This window comes from Stenella coeruleoalba (genome assembly GCF_951394435.1).
Source record: "Stenella coeruleoalba genome assembly, chromosome: X".
NCBI lineage: Eukaryota > Metazoa > Chordata > Mammalia > Artiodactyla > Delphinidae > Stenella > Stenella coeruleoalba.
Genome location: NC_137152.1, coordinates 77467117 through 77488817, shown reverse-complemented (window position 1 = coordinate 77488817; position 21701 = coordinate 77467117). Strand labels below are relative to the sequence as shown.

The following is a 21701-nucleotide window of genomic DNA, read 5'->3' as shown; positions in this document are numbered from 1 at the left end:
AACCCAGCTCAGTAAAGGAAGGAATTGCCAAACAACTATTGACCATAATAAAAGGAGACTGCCAGACTGAGGTAAAGTAATTGTTGGGTAGGCAGTTTTGACCTAAATCCAAGAGATTATACCTGGAGACTAAGTAAAAAAGTTGCAAGGAGTTAGCTAACATTCAGCCAAGACTGACCAGGTGCTGGGGTGGGGCAAGAGGTAGCGAAAAAGAGAACCATAAAAATCTCGATCACTTTAATTAGCTATGTCAAACCGGTTTGTTTTTTTTCAATGTGTCTAGGACCTCCAGTTCTGCCTAGACTTACCATCCTGCCTGAAACAACCAAAAAATAAAAGACAGACATAAATATTTCAAACAATGGTTTTCAAGACACTAGACATCAGGCAAGAAGGTCCAGTGATCCCCCAAAGACAGTAAGAAAAAATGAGGCAAGCCCTACAACTGCTCCCACATACTGCTTTGAGAGAGTGGGCAGGTCGTGGCTCAGGGGAGGGACCCAGGCAAAGCTCTACAGACCAACCACCTGAGATGAGGAACTGAGAATCCAGGGATACTAGACTGCTGGAGTTCACAAGGCAGTGTGTCAGAAAGGAGAAAGCTACACAGAGACAAAACTTAGCTGACCTGTGGAGGTCCACCCCGCATGTTCAGCAGAGTGCTGAATGGTGCATGTATGTAAGAAAACCACCTGAGGATGGGAAAAGAAAGAACCATCCAAGAAGCTCAGAGAGAGGACATTGCCTGGCACTCACACAGAGCCGGGAAGAAAACCTGTTTTTACCAGCCAGACTGGAAAACCTCATAATTAATGAGGCATTGCATAGAGCTCTCAGAAGGCTCTTGTTCAGTAGTAAGAGAATAATTAGCCCTAGACTAAACCTTGCTCTGGTCTTGCCAAACAAATCTTAAAAGCAGGACCCAAAAGGATCAACCTGTTTCCAAGTAACTTAACTGCATCCCAGAACAACACTCTAGAATAATTACAGCAATACAAAAATATCCACACTCCAACAAGGTAAAATTCACAAAATCTGGCATCCAATCAAATACTGCCAGGCAGGCAAAAAAGCAGGAATATATGACCTATAATGAAGACAAAAAGAAAACTGACCCAGAACTGACACAGCTGTTAAAATTAACATATAAGGGCACTAAAAGTTATTTTTTAACTTGTATTCCATATGTTTTAAAAGTTAAGTAGAGATATGGCAGATATAAAAAAGACTCAAATTGAACTTGTAGAGATGAAGATTGCAATGTCTGAGCAGAAAAATTCACTAGATAGGATTAATGGCAAATTAAACATTGCAGTAGGAAAGATAGGTGCACTTGAAGACATATGCTGTAGAAATGAAACATATGCTATCCAAAATGAAAAACAGAGAAAAAAGAAACAAAACAAATAAAAATGAAAAGAGCATCAGTAACATGAGGGACAATTTCAAGTAATCAAATATATGTGTAATTGAAATCCCAAAGGAAAAGAGGGTGGGTGAACAACAAATATTTAAAGATAATAATGGTTAAAAATGTTACAGATATGTTTTTAAAAAAACTATAAACCCACTGATCCAAAGAGCTCAATGAACCCCAGCACAAGAAACATGAAGAAACTACACTAAGGCACATCTTAATCAAATTACTGAAAACTAGTGATAAAGAGAAAATATTAAAAGCAGCTAAGGGGAGGAAAGAAAGACATGTTACATAAAAGAATGGAAGAAGATAAACCATGCTAACACAAGTCAAAAGAAGGCTAGAGTAGCTATATTTTTAATATCAAAGTGGAGTTCACAGCAAAAACATATTACCAGGGATAAAAAGGTCATTTCATAATGATAAAGGGGTCAATGAATCAGAAGGATATAAAATTCAAATGTTTATGCCTGTAATAACAGAACTTCAAAATACATGAAGTAGAAACTGATAGAAATGCGAGGAGAAACAGACAAATCTATAATTCTAGTCAGAGATTTCAATATCCCTCTCTCAATAATTGGTAGAACAAGTTGACAGAAAATCAGCAAGAATATGGAGGAGTTGAACAACACTATCAATCAACATGATCAGATTGACATTTTTAGAACATTCCACCCAACAACAGAATACACATTCTTCTCAAGTACACATGGTACATTTACCACAAAGTCTCAATAAACTTGAAAGTATTCAAGTCATTCAAAGTATATTCTCTGACCACAGTACAATTACATTAGAAATCAAAACCAAAGATTTCTGGAAATTCTCCAAATATTTGGAATGAAATACACTTCTAAGTAACAGATGAGTCAAAGAAGAAAGCAAAAGAGAAATTAGAAAGTATTTTGAACTAAAGAAAAAGAAAATCACAACATATCAGAATTTGTGGGATGCTACAAAAGCAAGAACTAGGGGGAACTCTATAACAAAAACAACATTTATATTAGAAAATAAGAGAGTTCACAAATGAATGACCTTAGCTGCTGCTTTAAACGAATAGAAAAAGAAGAGCAACTGAAACCCAAAGCAAGCAGAAGAAAGGAAATCATAAAAGTCAAAATGGAAATCAATAAAATAGAAAAACAATATAGAAAAATCAATAAAACCAAAAGTTGTTTAAGAAGATCCATAAAACTGATTTTTTAAAAAAGAGAGAGGAGACCCACCACACGATGGCTTCACTGGTGTATTCTACCAAAATCAATTATACAGAAATGCTTTCAGAAAACTGAAAGAAAATGCAAACCGATTCTTGGTTTGGGACGAAGGGGAAAGGGAGGGACTCACAAGGGCATGACCCCTTTGTGGGAAGGGGTGGATACATGTTCACTATCTTTTTTTTTTTTGGAAAGGTTGAGATTCTTTTTTTATTATTATTATTATATTTTATTTGTGGCTGTGTTGGGTCTTTGTTGCTGTGCACAGGCTTTCTCTAGTTGCAGAGAGCAGGGTCTACTCTTCTCATTGCAGTAGCTTCTCTTGTTGGGGAGCACGGGCTCTAGGCACGCGGGCTTCAGCAGTTGTGGCTCGTGGGCTCTAGAGTGCACGATCAGTAGTTGTGGCGCATGGGCTTAGCCGCTCCGCAGCATGTGGGATCTTCCCAGACCAGGGATCGAACCCGTGTCCCCTGTGTTGGCAGGCAGATTCTTAACCACTGCGCCACCAGGGAAGACCCACATGTTCACTATCTTGATTGAGGTGATGGCTTCACAGTGTGCACATATGCAAAACTTGGCAAGCTGTACACTTTAAATATGTCTGGTTTGTTGTATGTCAATTACACTTCAATAAAGCTATTTAAATAGATTGATAGACAGAATAGACAGATAGATAAATGACTATAAGTAACCAACTTACCTCCATTTACAAGGTATGAAAAAAATAACAGGACTGAATTTATTCTGTAATATACTAGAATGTACATATTCAAATCACCTGTTCCCTTTCAAATATCATAAAATCTGATTACCAATGCAAGTACTCAAACATATGCCAGACTCAAAGTAAAATGTGACCTTGTATGTGGCTTTCTATGTCTCTTATAAACTGGTTCTGAATATAGTTCCCAAACATTCCAAAAGGCCTTCTGAGAAAATGGTAGCAGCATCATTACAAAATAAAAACAAAACCCCTATCACCCAGGGTGACCACACTGAGGGACAACAATTGAACGTATTTACAAGGATTTGTGGACTTTAATCTATTATAGCCTTAGTCTATCATCTGTAATCTGAGATTTTTTTTTAACACTTTGACAGAACAGGTTTTACACCCTAACCAGATGACTGAAAGAGTTTTATGGTTGACTCAGTTCAAAAGAAAGGTACCCAAAATACATAAAAGGGTCTAGGTTGTGCCTTTTGTTTTGGAGCCATGTCAGAAGACACTTAAAAAAAAAAGAAAAAAGACAGTCCAAAAGTAAAGGAGACAATGGAGGAATGTTGTGTTTATGAAGTCATTTCTGTGATAAGATTCCTACTTTTGGCTATGTTTAAATATACACTGAGTAGCAGTCACTCCCTCAAACCCTCATCTTTTCTCATCAATAATCAAACATGAAGACACTTATTTTAATTACGTATCAAACTTCTCGAAAAATACTCTGGCTTAGGTCATGGAAGCTTAAAATAGAAATAAACATGAGGCAAAGCATCACATTACATCTTACACATGTCCCACTTCCTCTTAACTATGACTGCTTAATTCCAATGATGACAGAGAATCAATCTTCACTGTTTAATCGATATTGCCATGTGGAAGCATATATAATCCAGCCAAAACAAGTGAAGTTTTGCAATCAGTGTCCCTAGAGTGTGACTTTCAATGAGATTTGGCTCCACTAATAGCTTGCATCATTATTCAATAATTGTTGCCCTGAATTGAAAATCTTTGTTCTGAAATTCACTTTCAACTGCAAGGATATTGTGGTGCACAAAAGTGAATGATTCGAATGGATGCTTTGCTCCATAGATATTTTTTTTCAGGTTAAAATATAATCAAATGATTATCAAAAATAAACTACATACAAGTCTTAAGATTTAAAGTATATGTACTTTTTATTGTGCAATATACATTTATCCTGTAAGAATGCAAGCTAAATTTTATTTTTTTAATATGTATTTATTTATTTGGGCTGCACCAGGTCTTAGTTGTGGCATGCAGGACCTTCGTTGCAGCATGTTTACTTGTGGCCTCTGGACTTCTTAGTTGCAGCAATGTGTACTCTTAGTTGCAGCATGCAAACTCTTAGTTGCGGCATGCATGTGGAATCTAGTTCCCTGACCAGGGATCGAACCCGGGGCCACTGCATTGGGAGTGCGAAGTGTTACCCACTGGATCACCAGGGAAGTCCCAAGAATGCAAGCAAAGTTTTAATATAGTGATTTTTATAAAACACACAGAAATTTCCACTTCATGATTTAACCATTCATGGCACTCAAGAGAAGTCAGGAATTCTCTCTTGTTTAATAACGACACACTTCTCCAAAAGAATCACCTAATGGGCTTCCCTGGTGGTGCAGTGGTTGAGAGTCTGCCTGCTGATGCAGGGGACACGGGTTCGTGCCCCAGTCCGGGAAGATCTCACATGCCGTGGAGCGGCTGGGCCCGTGAGCCATGGCCGCTGAGGCTGTGCGTCCGGAGCCTGTGCTCCTCAACGGGAGAGGCCACAACAGTGAGAGGCCCGCGTACCGCAAAAAGAAAAAAAAAAGAATTACCTAATAATTTTCTTTGCTTGGTCAACAGCCATCACAAATTGATTAATTCGCTTGAAAACATGCTATTTTTAGTGCTTAAAAATACACATACACAAGTATGTGTACCTATGTGTGGATAAACACAGAGACACAGACTTTGGAGTTTAGAGAACTTTTGTGGCTCATCTCTTCTGACCTGAAGTTTCAAATGGTTTTGCCTATTTTTTCTGCAGTCTTCTAGGTAAAATTCTTCAAGCAAAATAAACTTGCCAAATCAAAGCATAATTATCAATCATCATGGAAAAAGAACATTGATGCAATTTATTTACTTATTCATTCATTCATTCATTCAATATATACTTAAGAAATACTTGCTAAAATGCCAGACACTGTGCTAGGTGCTAAAGATAAATTGGTGAGCAAATAATCAAACAGGATCCATGTTTCCATACAGCTTACAAACTTGTGGGAAAGACAGACATTAAAGAATCACACGCACAAACTTCCAATATGCTAAGTGCTATAAAGGAGAGATACATGTGCTATGACAGCATGCAATGGGAAGAAATTACTGAGTCAATGAGGTGATGAGAGAGAACTGAGCTGAGGTCTTAAGGAAGAGTAGAGGTTAACTAGAAAATAAGTGGGGGGCTGTAGGAACGGCCCATGCAAAATTCTTGATATAGCCACTTTAGAAGACAGTTTGGCAGTTTCTTATAAAACTAAACATAGCTAAACATACTCTTACCACTCCTTGGTATTTACCCAAAGGAGTTGACACTTACATCCATACAAAAATCCACACACAGATGTTTTTAGTAGCTTTTTTCATAATTGCCAAAACTTGGAAGCAACCACAACATCCCTAAGTAAGTGAATGGATAAACAAACTCTGGTACATCCAGACAATGGAATATTATTTAGCATTAAAAAGAAATGAGCTATCAAGCCATGAGAAGACATGGAGGAAATATAAATGCATATTACTTAGTGAAAGAAGCCAATCTGAAAAGGCGGCATGCTGTATGATTCCACCTACATGACATTGTGGAAAAGGCAAAACTATGGAGACCGTAAAAAGATCATGGTTGCCGGGTGTTAGGGTGGAGGGAGGGATGAATGGGCAGAGCACAGACAATTTTTAGGGCGGTGAAACTATTCTGTATGACACTATAATGGTCAATACATGTCATTATACATTTGTCAAAACCCATGGAATGTACACCAAGAGTGAAGCTAATGTAAACTGTGGACTTTGGGTGATAAAGATGTGTCAATATAGGTTTCTCATTTGTAATAAATATATCACCCTGGTGCAGGAGGTTGATAGAAGGGGAGGCTGTACATGCGTGGAGGTAGAGGGTATATGGGAACTCTCCATACTTTCTGCTCAATTTTGCTGTGAATCTAAATCTGCTTTAAAAAAATAATAATAAAGTCTATTTTAAAATCAAATAAACACGCACTATCCTTGAGGCAGGAATGAGCCTGACACTGCTGCCAAGACCACTGATTGCAAAAACTAAGATGGACATGCTCTCAGAGCAAAGGAAATAAAAACAAAATTAGGAGAGAATGTGTGCATTGAAACAAACTCAAGTTCAGGCTGTGAATTACTCCAGCTCGTCTTTATTATCTCTTCTCACATGCATGAACTTTGAAATATGTACTGGGGTGTGCACGTGCACACACACAAGAATGTGAACAGAAACACACACACACAGCCATACCACTCTTCATGGTAAGCAGCCAAACCAATTCAAAGATAAATGATCAGAAAGGGACCAAAAGAGAATCTATGCATAAAATTTACAAAAAATCCAGATGGACTTCAAATGTTGTTCTTCATGGTCTCAAATAAATCACACGTGATCATGTAAAAAGAGATCAAAGAAGGTATACTCTTAAACCAGAAGAACTAAAAACAGTGAGAGCAGTATTGTGATGATAGGCATGGAATGGTGAGGGGTGGCATGAGCTCAATCCTCTTCTATCATAGCAAGAAGTCAATAGATAGTAACTAAGATAGATAAGGTAAGACACAGCAGTATAAGCATACTACTTGGAGATAAGGAGCAAACTACCAGACAAAACAGTTAAAAGGGGTTGCCACTGGTGAACAACACTAGGGATGGAAAGAGATGGGGCATGAGAGGTTACTATTTATTACAAGCCTTTCTGTACCACTGACCTTAATTATATACATATACTGTTTTGATAAAACTAAAATCCTTTTAAGAAAAAAAAATTTAAGAAAATAAAATCCTTTTAAGAAAAAAAAATGATGAAAGAGAAGGAGGAAGTAAAAACCATGCTGGGAGAGTTCTAGAAAGAAAAGATATAAAATCCACAAAGGAGGCAACAACAATAAAGAGGATAAGACATTTGAAACACAAAGTTAGGAACAAGGTTGATAGGCTTAAGGGAGTCAAATAAAACAAAATTGCAACAAACAATATATCATGATTATAGAGAAGATGACAGATATGGAGAACAAAGGAGAGCCAGAATAGTGAAGTAATGTGGCCAAAGTCACAGAAGTTTCAAGGTTGTTACCCTCACAGCAGATTTGTAATAAACCCGCTTATTTAGCAGAGTTCAAAATTCTAAGAATTCAATACCTAGCCAGATAATCACTTCTGTTTGTCAAGAATGCTGTCCATTTAGAAGTTTGGGGGTTTTAATTTTGTTTTTACTACACACTTGTTTTCTATAAAAAGCCCACCTTGATTATATGCAGGAACAGAAAATGCTAGCAAATATTATGACATTTGAGTAGACTGCTGCATCTAAAACTGACTTAGATAAACACAGCAGTAGTAAACTAAAAGAAAAAGTTCTTTCTGAAAAGGAAAAAATTGAGAATTTTTTTTAAAACTGAGACCCATTCTTCTCTACTTCATACAATTTCTCTGATATTTCACCCATTTAAGTATCCAGCTAGCACGGTAACACATAAGCATTCAATCATTTTGAATCAACAAAATATTTACCATATACACAAACTATAAAACTACTTTCCCAACCAGTGGCTAATTTTCTCTCATCCTACAGTGGGGAAGTTGAGGAGAGGAATCATGGGGGTGTTATATGTTATCCAAAGATTCACTAGCACTAGCCCTTCAAATCCAGGGCACTAATCCACGCAAAGGAACAAGAGAAAAATGGAAATTTCTTTTTTGCTCATCAAAAGCAATCAACTCAAATTTTTAAATATCAGGAAGAACATGGCAGACAGGATGGTGAAGGAGCAATTTGCAGTAAAAATTGTGATATGGTATTCTCCTCTGCATATGAATTCTAACCACTTGACTACTATACATTCTAACATTAAAAAGACATAAAGGATCCTTGGTTAAGTATGTTATTTTTTCAATACAGTAGGGACAAAAGTCAATCCAGCAAACTCCTTGGGACAAACTGCTTTATTCATCCTCCCTTGAAGGCTGAGTCAGATCAGAGTAAGCCTAGGTAGTTGAATGACTGAAAAGAACCGTTAGGATATGGGAAAGGTTCCAGAGTCCCCCTATCAGATCTCACTCATAAATGACACTTAGCAACCTCCCTACTAAAAATCCTACCAAAAATGCAGAATACTGTGATAAATGTCAATGTACAAATATATAGAATCCCTTAAGACTACCTAAGAAGACCACAAAAGTTCCAGGAAGTCTACCCCTGGATAAATTCTTGAAAAAATTCTGTAATTAGACAAGAACTCGATCACTATATATTAAAATCACTGCCTACTTTTTCATTTCCACAAAATAAAATTTCCACATTCAAAAAATGCCTTCATCTCTCATGGAAAGGAAGTCATAATAAATTAATTTGTGATCAGTCAATTTTGAAAAATGAGAATACAATCTGCTTGACTACCGTGGTCATTCAATAAGCAATTTGAAGGCATGTTGGTCCCTCACTATGCCCAGAAATGACAAAGAAGTGACATGCTAACTAGAATTTCATTTCAGAGCATGGAAGATGAGCCTTTACTGTATAGTATTGTACAGACATGATAAGGTCCAGTGGGTGGTTACTTTTTAAAAGTTGATTAAAGTGAGGAATCATTAAAAGTAAAAATTATCTTCAACATTTTATTGTAACTTACAACATGAAATATACCTCATTCATTAATCTTCTGACGTAGAACGAAGGGCTTTTCTTTTAATATAGGCTCCTTAGCGAGAGTTCAGAGCAGTTTTCCTTTCATAAACCGCACCCTCAATGCATTCCCTATTATTTGCATTTTCTTTAGAAGAGAGAACTTAAAGATAGCTGCAAAGCCATAGGAATCCTTTTAGATTTTTGTTATTTTTCCCTAGACTTTCAGTTGCCTCTGAAAGTAGACTTTCTGTGCTTAATACAACGGGCAATCTTTTTAGCTGCTTTATTAACTCATGCAAAACACTTCTACTTAATTTTCATAGGAATATCTCTTTTTTCTCACACTCACAGTTCATCAATTTCATGATGTTTAAGTAAATCATATAATTACAATAGCAATTACAGCTGGCAGTATAGGTTTGCGAACAAACAAAGCGACCCTTTGGTAAGCATACAACTCAACAGATAAGAACAGAAGGCAGTTTATAAATTATTAGAAACCAATGCTTTTAATACTATCCATCATTTGCCTCAATAATCAAATTGAGCTTAGAAATTGCATTTCACCATTTGTGGGTAAGAAATATGAAACAATTTTTTATTAGTTAATTGTTGCTTATATTAAGCCATCTTGGAATATACCCTTCACTCAAAAGGTCGTATAAGCAGTCTCAAACTTAGAAGAGTCACTCTTCTGGCCCTGTTTACCCACCCTCAACTCCAGAAGCCTCTCTGCTGCTCTCATGGAAGCAGTCATGAATACAGAGAAGCTCTGAGAGAGATAGGCTCATAAGTGAAGAGGCAAGACTTCCTCTTTCTCAAAAGGAGAAAGAACTTAGAGGTAATTATTCCCAAGTGAAAATATTAAATCAGGGCTGCTGATATAACGACCCACTCCCCTAAAACATTCTTTCATTATCTAACTTTATTCACTTTCCCGTGCTACCTGCTGGATATTTTACCGAGCAATTAATTTTTGTTAACAACCGTCTTTTAAAAATAACAATAACATTGCACCAGCAGAAATGATTTTAGCATAACTTAGTTCGTTCTGATACTTAGGAGAGAGAAGCTATACGACAGAAATGAGGAGTTTAGGAAGAAGGGGTAATGAATTTTGGAATACTGAGGAACATGGAAGATCTGCGAGGCGGGGATCACAGAAGGAGGGGTGTCATCTGAAGGGAGGGGCACTATTGTATAGAAAAGGGGTACACAAAGGGATTTGGGGAATCCCAAAGATAAAATTCACTAATTTCAAAATATTGCCAACGGTCAGCCTGGTACCTAGAAAAGAGACAGGAAGGATCATTGTTCCTACACTATATGGTACATGATTGCTCCCAGAGTCCAGACTCATACTATTAATAAAACAGGTCATGTGAAATGTACATTAAGTCAGATTTGAAAAGGGGGAGCTACCCTGGGAACCTAACCTCCCTACATAACATGTTCCCAAAGAAACAATGTTTTCAGAGATATAAAAAAAGAAAAATGTCTTACAAACACTTTTTGGAATACAGCGTGTTCCTAGTGTCCACAGTACTAAAGAATACTCACAAAGCAAAACTAAAAATGTAGAAGAGATCAAGGAAAGTTACCATTTGCAAGAAAGCAGTGGTTGTCATTAAATCACTGTGTCATCTTGATATGCTACAGCAATGTGTCAACCTTTGCTAACCTTTGATGCTTTAGATAAAAATCTCTCACACTCAAGGGACTTGGATACACCTCTGCCAAGGGATTCTTTATTCAGTGCCTCCTCCGGGGTTAGGTTAAGGTGACGATGTGCTATTTTCTGTCTATTCCTGCTAGTCACAATTTTGTAGATTTTTTTTTTCAGCTTGCATTAGGAAAGCAGGCAGGTTTTTTAATATGCTTTTTCAATCAAAACACATAGATCCAGGACATTTTTATACGCTCCTCTCAGAGTCATCCTCTCCTCTAACACAGTAGGGAGGGTCTCTGCTCCCTAACAAGCTATACCTCAGTACCTAGCAACGATGTCCCACAATCACCTAAAGTTACTGTGTCCAAAACCAAACTCCTCTTCCCACCTACTTCCCTCTCTCCCTACTCCACCATGCCTGTTCTTCCTTCTCCCTTCCAGATCCAACCACAATTCAGTCAGTCACCAAGGTTGGCAGCTTCTACATAACTAAACTTCCTCCTTTTCTCCACCAGTTTTACCAATGTCCTAGTTCAGCAGTTCATTTCTTATCTCTACTATTGTAATAAATTCTCTGGTCTCCCAGCCTCCAATTTCACCTCTTTCCAATCACTTTTCCTCGCTATTTTTTAACTTTTGGATTCAGAGTCAAAACCTCAAATGCATACAGATTCTAAGCAGGGGATATAACTGGGTGATGCAGCTCAACTGTAGGAAAGTAAATGTCACCTAACACTAGACCCCAGGATGAAATGCGGTTAAGGGTGGACTGTGGTTAATCTGGGAATACTTAGCCCATTCAAATGGGTACAGTGGACTGCTGACAGTCACATGGGAACATGGGTTCAGTATTATAAAATTACACTGATGTTTCAAGGGAAGCCAGAAATTTGGATTTAAATGTGTAAAATCCCAATTTTTCAGAGCTGGCAAACAAATCAAATTTTCAAAACCATACTGCCAAGACTGCAAGCCAAACTAAACAAATCTGTGGGCCGGATGTGACTTGCAGGGCTGCCATTTTGCAAACTGTGCATGAGATTATTGGTTCTCCAACTTTAGGGTACAGAATCATCTGGGCAGCTTATCAGTGCAGATTCGCAGGGCCCACACCAAAAGGATTCTCATTCGGTTGGTTCACTGGGGCTCCAGAATCTATGTTTTTTAGCAAGCTTTTCTGGTGGCCTTCAGGCAAGTGGTCCTAAAATCACTTTTTCCACGAATCTGTATGAAAGGGAATCTAGAGGATTAGAGGGAATGAGAAGAAGAGAAGAATGGAAACTGTATTTCTAATGCATTTAAAAGACTTTAAATACTCTCATTTGCTGTCCCAGGGAAATACAACTTAGTATCATACTTGTTTCAACTTTGAACAATAGTGCTCATTCATAAACACATTTTCAAGTAACATATGAAACCAGTTAGACTTATCAAGAAATTACTTTTTTCAATGTACTGGGCATCTCTCATTAATAGTATGGCAATGGTTATAATTTGCATTAAAATATAAAGTGGTCTTCTAAAAAAATCAGGAACATTTTGTTTACTAAAAAAATCAACTTTAAAAGTTTTATTTGGTTTTTATTATAACTTTTTTTTTTTTTTTTGGCTGTACCGCGCGGCATGCGGGATCTGTTTTGAATTCTGAATGCATTTTCCCCATGAGGAATGTGGGGGGAGGGAGGAAGAAGTACCTAGTGAGTCAGTTCCTAGTGTATTTCAACCCAAATTATTAATCTTTCCTGTCTCTAAATCCCAGTCATTCATATGGCACTAATCAAATACTGACATGTATACAAGTCATATTCTCCTTATAAGATTGTAAGACCCTCGATAACAAGCACCTATATTTCACAACTCTATGTCCTTCAGCATTAAACAGAATATTAGGAAACGGAACTGTACTACAATATTTATCAAATAAGGGAAAACTGTCTAAGGGAAAATGCATCCCCCACTATTAGGCAAGGAGTGGGGAGGGGCAAGTAGCAAAGGAAGAAGTTCAGGCCTCTCATCAGCCCCTACATTTAGGCAATAAAGTCAGATGGTAGGGCGAGTGGGAGAGAGACTTGAGAAGTAAATTGTTTCCAGTGCCACCACATTTATGGAGGTCACTGAGAAAGAAAGAAAACAGAGACTTATTCCTACTCAGGATTGGGTCACCAAGTCCCAAGGCAACATCACTGGGAAGGAGAGGCAAAAAGCCAGGCAATATTTTTGGCTCTCACGTACCAGGGGAGCCCCTGCTCAAGCGCCTTTCATACGGCCACGTATTTATAACTCAGAGAATTCTTGTCCTCAGCTTTGGTAGTAATACTCTTCGCACTTCGAGGCTCAAAAGGGATTCTGCAAGAACCACAAATCTCTCATGAGAAAGTTGTCTAGCAAAGGATGATTCATTTCCTACAGACCGATGTCTTTTTAGAATAATTTTGTAATGCAACAAGGAGCTTGAAAAATTTCCCAGCCTATACCTTGCAAAATAATGTCCTGTTTCTATAGCTACAAACCACTGCACAAAAAATAATCATTTGCTTTCAGTAAAACAAATGCTAGGTAACATCTCTAAACTCAAGAAAGAGAAAATAACCACAAAACATTCCATTTTGGCCTAAGTATCGATAGCTTTACCCTCAACTAAATGAAAACACTGAATAACAGTTACGTATATAACAGAAAGAGAGTTTACTTTTACTTTTAAGGGAGCAGCTAAACCTCAAAACCCTATACATATTTTTTTAATTTTATGTTCAAATCAACATAATAATAAAAACAATGATAATAGATACTATTTCAGTCACATGTTACAAAACCAGTTTTGTGCAAAAACTAGATTTGAACACAGATTAACACATACTTTGATATCCTGGATATGTGAAATCCTTTGCATATGGACAAATTTCCATTCCTCTGGTTCTTATCTCAAATTCATTTGGGCCTCTGCAGTAATAAAAGTTTTAAAAGCTGTAGTAATAAAACTAAGTTGACAGTGTCTTTTAATACAAAGCTCACCTGTTTAAGTGAATTATCCTAAGTAGGGGACTTGAGTTCAAATTATAGCCCTTAGACGACTTTGCCATAGTTGGGAGCAATGCGTCTCTTCTTACACTGTCCTAGGAGATTCATATGTGAAAATGGAAATAAACAACCAAATCATGACAACACTTCAGTGAGGGTAATTTTACCTAGTTTTGTGCATCATAAATCTTGCAGCTTCTCTGAGATTATTCTGGGGACTGTAATTCAGCCCAGAACAGAACACATCAGTCTGACAGCAGCAGCGTTGTATGTAAGCTACCTGACCTTTACAGCAATATCAATTTGCAAAAAAAAAAAAAAAACAAACAAACAAAAACAAAAAAGCAAATAAAAAACAAAACACGGTATACTTAGAGGCACTGATCTACAGAAGAAGGTGGGAGCGAGGGCCAATTAGGTCGCTACAAAACTGTAAGTTATCAAAGTGCCCTATTTACAGTACATGTTTAATTTCACTAGTTCAAAGCTATCAAATAAAAGCATGCCAGAAGGTATCAGAATTAATAGATGCCTTTCTATTTACACTACAAACAGGCCAATTACCACGGAGTCTTGACAAAAGATTTTAGACTTTGTGATACTTTGAATTATAAAAAGTCTAAAGGAAGGTCTGATTGTAAGGCCTATCACCTCACTCCCCTGCTTAGATACTCTTCCAGGGTTACAGAATGGGGTCCAAACTGTTTAGAGAAGCATCTGGCCTCATGGTGATGGAGCGGCTCTCTCCCTGCCCACCACTCTCACTTGTACAACTGGGTCTCCCTGGCCTAAAACTCTTAAGGCCTCAAACTTGCCCAAACTCCTTAGCCTCCTGGCAGTGGTGCATACTGTTCTCACTACAGGGAATGCCCCCTCTCCACTCTCCACCATTGTTTGTTTAAGAAGGACTCACTGTACTTTAAGACTCTCTTCTATTGCCAATCTTTCCATGAAGTCGGCACTACATTTGCAGCGCGTTTTGCCTGTGCAGTAGCAGTTACCACATTCCCCCCGCAACCCCGCCACCCCGCCACCCTAGGTCTGTGTTCCTAGCAGGCCAGGATTATTGATTTTAGTACCTTAATAATGCTTAGCACAGTCCTGGGGTGGGTTTCTCTGAAACACTTATTAAATTAGATTAAGCCTTGAACAAGACTTTCAGAGCTAGAACTTTTCCACCTGAGTAGCCTGCCAAATCCTCAGTGGTAAAACGAACCATATTCAGCTCTAAATTAGATGTCTGTGGACAACTCCCAGCCAGGTCCTCAAGCTCTATTCTTTCTCAGCTAACTTAGTCTAACAATGAGGAAATGTGATAAGATACATTTATTAGACTCTTAGTAAGGTTTGTGATAGGAGGAAAAATAAAATATAAAAATACGAAGTTGATTTTCATAAAGTAGAAAAATATTACAGTTCATTTCTAAATTTTAAATATAATCTGTTACTTCTGAGAAGGCAGCATGTTATCGTAAAAGAGTGTGTATTTTGGAATCAGAATTAACCTCTCTGAGACTCATTTCCCTTTTTTTTTAAATGTGGGAAATAACTACACTTCCCATATACATTTAGCATAAAAATTAAGTCAGGTGGTAATATAAAGCTCCCAAAACAATGCCTGGAACGCTGTAGGTGCTCAGTGACTGTTAGTTCCCTCTCTCCACCTCACTTACGAGTTGGTGAAAAAATGCTTCATATGATCACCCATATTGGGTTACAAAGCAAGTTTTCACAGCCTTCCTTCCCTCCCAGATCTTGACATTTTCAAATCAACGACTCTTAAAAACAAAAACCTGCTTTTCCATAACTCTTAACGGCTGTACATGATGATCCCTCTATTGAGAACGTCCTCCCTTTTAAACTTACCAAACTATTCTTCATTCTCCAGGACTCAGATTCCAGTATGGCCTCTGCAAAGTCTCTCCCCTCCCTGTCAGGCTCAGCATGTGACATTCCCAAGAGCACTATGCCCACACCTGTGTATCATAGGACTTACTACTTGAGACTCACCTGTCCCTCTTTTCTCGCTAGGCCACAGGCTCCTCAAGAGTAAGACCTGTGTGTAGTTGTGTTTATCCCCTCAGTATGGTGCCTCGTTCGTAATGAGGATTTGATGTGTGGAATGATCATACACCATAACATCCATTTATAATGAGCACAACCGTGAACACGGCCACGCGTGTAGCAGAAAGAACTGGTTCTCTATGGGAAATTGCAAGTTGAAGGGGAAGAAGTTGACCATAACACTTTCAATCAGGCAGTTAAGATTTTAAGAATTTATGAAAAAATGGAAGGAAAGTACGTAGATTCACTGTGAAGAGAAAAAAGGATAAGAGGTCATTTCAGGCAGATGGACCAACACAGCTAATGGCTTCACTTAAATAAATGTGCAAACATAAAAAGGAAGATAAGAAGATAAAACTAGGTAACTTAACAGTAACCCTAAATATGAACATAAGCCTGGTCCTGATGAGTTGGGTGAGAAGTAGTCACTAACTTTCACTGGTGAAAAAGGGAAGTTAACCTTGATCCCAAATGGAACAGAAATCGTAAAGGTCAGTCAGTGACTAATATTATAGTAATACAGTCTGGTGATAAGTGAGGCAAGAGTAAACTTCATTGTGAATAAGTAAGCTTAATAAATACCGTGTGTGTGTGTGTGTGTGTGTGTGTGTGTGTGTGTGTGTGTGTGTGTGTGTGTGTGTCTGCCTGTCTGTTAAAGGGGTAGGGGTGTCAAGTTAATTTTTACTTTCCCTGAAAAGAGGAAGAATATTAAAACCACTGCCATAAAGTATTTCAGGTTTCAGATGGGTCTCAGATAAACGAATCAACAACTATATGCTGTTTTTAGTAGCAGCGCACCATAGTTAAGAGATGTCTTCCAGCACACAATGACTTAGTATTGAACTAAGAGTCAGAGTAACTAGAAAGGCTTGGCATCAACTGCATTCAGGTAGCACTGGAAGGGGCATATGATTGCCTGCAACTGGACGTGGAAAAGAGCAGAAAATTTTTTGAGGTGGGAGGCAAGGAAAGCTGTTACATTTGGCAGTCAACCGATTCAGAGGCAGAAGCTGCCAGAGAAGACTGGACCATGGAATCTAAAATCCGTATAGATGATGACTTAAAAGTGACTAGTGTTGGGGCTTCCCTGGTGGCGCAGTGGTTGAGAGTCCGCCTGCCGATGCAGGGGACACAGGTTCGTGCCCTGGTCCGGGAAGATCCCACATGCCACGGAGCGGCTGGGCCTGTGAGCCATGGCCGCTGAGCTTGCGCGTCCGGAGCCTGTGCTCCGCAACGGGAGAGGCCACAACAGTGAAAGGCCCGCATACCGCAAAAAAAAAAAAAAAAAAAAAGTGACCAGTGTCAAAAGTTGTTGACGTATCAAGGAATCAGCAGATGGAAAAACAGCCTTTTAAATGCACTAGGATGAGAATGAGTATTTTTCTTAGAGGTCAGAAATGAGATAAACGGTAAGAGGCATCGTTTACAGCTACGAAGTTATAAACACTCCCGCCCAGCAGATATCCAGTAATGGAAAGGAAAGAAATGAAAATAAAATTGGTGGGAGTCAATGAAATAAACGATGCTTCCTTGAAGACATCTTCCTTGAAGATCTGGCCCTGTCTCAATACAGAGGAAAGGACAGAATGAAGAGTAAAGAATGGCTAAGGAGCCACAAGCATTTTTCAGGCTAGGTAAACAAAAAGTCATAGGTTCCACAGCGGGGTTTCTCAACCTTGGCACTACTGGCATTTTGGGTGGGATAATTCTTTGTCATGGGGGGCTGTCTTGCACACTATAGAATGTTCAGCAGCATCCCTGGCCTCTATTCACTAGATACCAGTAGCATCCTCCTCCCCTATTTGTGACAATCAAAAATGTCTGGACATTTGACAATCAAATATTACCAAGTGTCCCCTGGGGGGTAAAATTGTACCTCACTGAGAACCACTGGTGTAAAGAAAAAGAACCTACTTTGGGGGACAGAGGAATGCTACACCCTTCCTTAAATATTGTCCAAAATACAAAGCTCTTTGTGTTAGATGAGGTCAAAAACCAAAGAAGGACATCAGCAACCACTACTATATTTGGAGGAAACATGAATTTGTAAGAAGAGATAGGAGGGATATTTGAAAAACAAATTTTTTTTAAATACTCAGTCTGCTTAATTATCTGCTGTCCCAGTTCTGTTTATATCATCATGTGAGCTTAAGACAGCCTTTACCTCCTAGTTCATACATAGTTGTATGAAAACAATGGTACATAGTTCTATGGTACATACTGATGGTACATAGTTCCATGAAAAGAACCAACCTAGAAATTTCAGCTCATTAAGATTAGTGATCATAAGTGTGAAATAGCCTGATTCCAGGCATATACTGGTGTATTCATGATCTATTTTACTCATCACATTTTGTTTGAAGGTTCCCTTTTCCTTCGGGGAGGAATGATGGTTAAGGCTGAGGAACTAGGCCACAAATCACATTATGAACTTCCATATCACTTGGCACCTCAGCCCATAGTTTAGAACGCTATTACTTGTCAACATGTTAACGCAAAAATAGTTTGTCACAACACTTTGAGCAGCCTAATTAAAAAAGATAGCACTTGGCTGAATATGCCACACGTTTTTAGCAGCCAATCTTTAGGCAAAGCAGGAAGGAGAAGGAAGCAGCAGGAGAAGGTAGGTGGTTCTTGGCACTACCCTCAACAAGGAACAATGCATGTCGTGTACTTGTATAATAGGAGATAGCATTAGCTTTTCCAAAGCAGTTTTACTTCACTCAGAATTTCACAAACAGAAGGAGAGTGGGGAAGGGAGGAGAGATAGAAACTACAAAATGAAGCAGGCAGGATGGCTTGCAAAGTAACCAGTTCAGAAGCTACGCTCTTCATGGCTAACAAAAAACAGACCAAAAAAAAAAAAAAAAAAAAGAGAGAGAGAGAGAGAATCATATGGAATATGCAACAGTAGTAAAGTACAGGAGGCCTTATGTTGAACATGACATTATTTGATAGAAGCCAGACTGGTATTTTTAAGAATTACATTCATGCATCCTTAAAATCCACAGCCTCATCACTTTCATTCTCATGCCTCTTTTCTAGTAAGTAAGTGGTCACATATCTGACCCACTATTTCATGGCAGTGATTCAAAGAATCTTAACTTTTGATTACCAGTGGCACTAAAATGAATGGCCCCTGAACTCTCCCTTCCAAATTAGACATAAGCATAATGCAAATCTAGAGCAGGTCCAACCATCACCAGTCTAGAGAACCATTAGGTCTTCAGGTCACTTTACAGCTACTCTGAAGTTTACGGTCTTAGGCAATAGATGCAAAATCTTGGTTAAAAACATGAATTTTTATAGGCACACTGGTCTTGAATTCCAAATTCACCACTACATATCCTCGGGCAAGTTACTGATTGGCTCTGAGCCTTTTCTCCACACCTACAAAGTAAATGCTGTAGCACATTAAAAGGATTATACACCATGATCAAGTGGGGTTTATTCCAGGAATGCAAGGATTCTTCAATATATGCAAATCAATCAATGTGATACACCATATTAACAAATTGAAGGAGAAAAACCATACGATCATCTCAATAGATGCAGAGAAAGCTTTTGACAAAATTCAACACCCATTTACGATAAAAACCCTGCAGAAAGTAGGAACAGAGGGAACTTTCCGCAACATAATAAAGGCCATATATGACAAACCCACAGCCAACATCGTCCTCAATGGTGAAAAACTGAAAGCATTTCCACTAAGGTCAGGAACAAGACAAGGTTGCCCACTCTCACCACTCTTATTCAACACAGTTTTGGAAGTTTTAGCCACAGCGATCAGAGAAGAAGAGGAAATAAAAGGAATTCAAATTGGAAAAGAAGAAGTAAAGCTGTCACTGTTTGCAGATGACATGATACTATACATAGAGAATCCTAAAGATGCTACCAGAAAACTACTAGAGCCAATCAAGGAATCTGGTAAAGTAGCAGGATACAAAATTAATGCACAGAAATCTCTGGCATTCCTATACACTAATGATGAAAAATCTGAAAGTGAAATCAAGAAAACACTCCTATTTACCATTGCAACAAAAAGAATAAAATATCTAGGAATAAACCTACCTAAGGAGACAAAAGACCTGTATGCAGAAAATTATAAGACACTGATGAAAGAAATTAAAGATGATACAAATAGATGGAGAGATATACCATGTTCTTGGATTGGAAGAATCAACATTGTGAAAATGACTCTACTCCCCAAAGCAATCTACAGATTCAATGCAATCCCTATCAAACTACCACTGGCATTTTTCACAGAACTAGAACAAAAAATTTCACAATTTGTATGGAAACACAAAAGACCCCGAATAGCCAAAGCAATCTTGAGAACGAAAAACGGAGCTGGAGGAATCAGGCTCCCTGACTTCAGGCTATGCTACAAAGCTACAGTAATCAAGACAGTATGGTACTGTCACAAAAACAGAAAGATAGATCAATGGAACAGGATAGAAAGCCCAGGGATAAACCCACGCACATATGGTCACCTTATCTTTGATAAAGGAGGCAGGAATGTACAGTGGAGAAAGGACAGCCTCTTCAATAAGTGGTGCGGGAAAACTGGACAGGTACATGTAAAAGTATGAGATTAGATCACTCCCTAACACCATACACAAAAATAAGCTCAAAATGGATTAAAGACCTAAATGTAAGGCCAGACACTATAAAACTCTTAGAGTTAAACATAGGCAGAACACTCTATGACATAAATCACAGCAAGATCCTTTCTGACCCACCTCCTAGAGACATGGAAATAAAAACAAAAATAAACAAATGGGACCTAATGAAACTTCAAAGCTTTTGCACAGCAAAGGAAACCATAAACAAGACCAAAAGACAACCCTCAGAATAGGAGAAAATATTTGCAAATGAAGCAACTGACAAAGGATTAATCTCCAAAATTTACAAGCAGCTCATGCAGCTCAATAACAAAAAAACAAACAACCCAATCCAAAAATGGGCAGAAGACCTAAATAGCCATTTCTCCAAAGAAGATATACAGACTACCAACAAACACATGAAAGAATGCTCAACATCATTAATCATTAGAGAAATGCAACTCAAAACTACAATGAGATATCATCTCACACCAGTCAGAATGGCCATCATCAAAAAATCTAGAAACAATAAATGCTGGAGAGGGTGTAGAGAAAAGGGAACACTCTTGCACTGCTGGTGGGAATGTGAATTGGTACAGCCACTATGGAGAACAGTATGGAGGTTCCTTAAAAAACTACAAATAGAACTACCACATGACCCAGCAATCCCACTACTGGGCATATACCCTGAGAAAACCATAATTCAAAAAGAGTCATGTACCAAAATGTTCATTGCAGCTCTATTTACAATAACCAGGAGATGGAAACAACCTAAGTGTTCACTATCAGATGAATGGATAAAGAAGATGTGGCACATATATATATAATGGAATATTACTCAGCCATAAAAAGAAACGAAATTGAGCTATTTGTAATGAGATGGATGGACCTAGAGTCTGTCATACAGAGTGAAGTAAGTCAGAAAGAGAAAGACAAATACCGTATGCTAACACCTATGTATGGAATTTAAGAAAAAAAAATGTCACGAAGAACCTAGGGGTAAGACAGGAATAAAGACACAGACCTACTGGAGAACGGACTTGAGGATATGGGGAGGGGGA

The 21701-nt window shown here is 38.2% G+C and overlaps 1 protein-coding gene across 5 annotated transcripts in view; it reads right to left on the bottom strand.

Annotated features, from left to right (window-relative positions):
- DIAPH2 (diaphanous related formin 2) overlaps window positions 1-21701 on the bottom strand; it is an 891299-nt gene that overhangs the window by 856031 nt on the left and 13567 nt on the right. The gene's annotated exons all lie outside the window — the stretch shown is intronic.